This window comes from Rhinoderma darwinii (assembly GCF_050947455.1).
Source record: "Rhinoderma darwinii isolate aRhiDar2 chromosome 2 unlocalized genomic scaffold, aRhiDar2.hap1 SUPER_2_unloc_32, whole genome shotgun sequence".
Classification (NCBI taxonomy): Eukaryota; Metazoa; Chordata; class Amphibia; order Anura; family Rhinodermatidae; genus Rhinoderma; species Rhinoderma darwinii.
The window spans coordinates 621687-624016 of NW_027461699.1; positions in this window are offsets into that span (position 1 = coordinate 621687).

The following is a 2330-nucleotide window of genomic DNA, read 5'->3' on the forward strand; positions in this document are numbered from 1 at the left end:
ATATAAAATATAGTAAAAGAATCTAGATAAAATCTCCATGATTATACACAGCCAATCAAAATCAAATAAGAGTACAACATTAACATGAAATGTGTGTAAGCATAAAACAAAATTGAAAACTATACCAAAAAATCCCAACTTTTTTACAGTAAACAGGAAAACACAGAATTAATTCACCCAGAAGTGTATACCCCTTTACAAGCACTTTTTTTTACAAAATGTATTGATTCTATAGTACAACACATGATAGCTACGCATTGGAAAACGTACAAGGTCTGGATATTCTAAGTCTACACAATTTATCATCACACAAAAGCTCTCAAAATCTGCTTCAGTCCTGGTTCTTTATCTAAACCTATGGCACCACTACAGGCATTGGCTTTAAGCCCAATATACATATGAGTCTCCAACCATTTGTAAAACAGCTCTTGGTATATTAGGTGAGTAAATAATGCTACTTCAATTAAATTTGTCAGATAGTGGGTACATGAAGTATTTGGAAAAAAAGATAGCGAGCTATGGGAAACTTACTAGATAAGACTTTTGAACATAACAACACAAGAATTGTTATCTTCAAATAAAGGCCTCCTCCTCCCCTTCAGCCTTTCCTCTCCATCTCCAAAATTGGTGTCTTTACCAATTCTTTGCGTTACTTATTATAAAAATCAGCAGACAGTAAAGTTCCCATAGCCTAAGACCTCATCATCCAGGAAACCAGTCAGTCCAGAATTCTTAAAAAAATAGTTTCAAATCCCTGCCTATGAGATATCACATACTACTCTGGGACAAATAAGTAGAGACTGGTGGCAAATTTAATCAAAAAACAAGCCCCTATGGAGTCACTGGCTTCAAAGACTAAAATAACATAATGAACACCATCATGTAAAATAAACCCATATGACTTCCTAACAAGCAAATGGTGCCATACCACGACACCTACATGGAATTTTGAAAAAAAATATGTCTCTATTCCCAATACCTTCCTATGGGAAACTTACTAGATAAGACTTTTGAACATAACAACACAAGAATTGTTATCTTCAAATAAAGGCCACTTCCTCCCCATCAGCCTTGCCTCTCCATCTCCAAAATTGGTGTCTTTACCAATCTTATGTGTCACTTATTGTAAATAGCAGCAAATACTAAAGTTCCTATAGCCTAGGACCTCATAATCCGGAAATCCAGTCAGTACAGAATTCTTAAAAAAATCGTTTCAAACCCCTGGCTATCAGATATCACATACTACTCTGGTACACAGAAGTAGAGACTGGTGACAAATTTACCAAAACCAAGTCCCTGTGGAGTCACTGGTTTCAAAGACTAAAAAAACACAGTGAACACCATCACTAAAATCAAATCAGATGACTTCCTAACCAGCAAATGGCGCCATACTATGACACCTACACAGAATTTTGAAAAAAGCAGACCTCTTTATTCCCAATACCTTTCAAGGTTATTGGTCTGTGGTATTTCTCCAAAACAAACCTGATACCATCTCAGACCACACAATTTTTCCTTGAGAGAGAGGAGCAATAACATAAGCATTACATCTCTCTTTATTGCCCTTACCAAATCCAGCTAAAGGGACCTACCCTAAGTTATTCCACTTCACATGAAGCACCAATATCCAAGGAGGGCCCAGCAACTGAACCAAACAAACCACTTCTGACCAGACATCTCCATTGGAAATTAGATGAACATAATGGAAATGACACAGTGATATGATAGCAATCTCACCATATTACCAATGTAACTATAATGATTTGAGGTACATCTAACTTCAATGTAACAGAATAACATATAAAATATAGTAAAAGAATCTAGATAAAATCTCCATGATTATACACAGCCAATCAAAATCAAATAAGAGTACAACATTAACATGAAATGTGTGCAAGTATAAAACAAAATTGAAAACTATACCAAAAAATCCCAACTTTTTTACAGTAAACAGGAAAACACAGAATTAATTCACCCAGAAGTGTATACCCCTTTGCAAGCACTTTTTTTTACAAAATGTATTGATTCTATAGTACAACACATGATAGCTACGCATTGGAAAACGTACAAGGTCTGGATATCCTAAGTCTACACAATTTATCATCACACAAAAGCTCTCAAAATCTGCTTCAGTCCTGGTTCTTTATCTAAACCTATGGCACCACTACAGGCATTGGCTTTAAGCCCAATATACATATGAGTCTCCAACCATTTGTAAAACAGCTCTTGGTATATTAGGTGAGTAAATAATGCTACGTCAATTATATTTGTCAGATAGTGGGTACATGAAGAATTTGGAAAAAAAGATAGCGAGCTATGGGAAACTTACT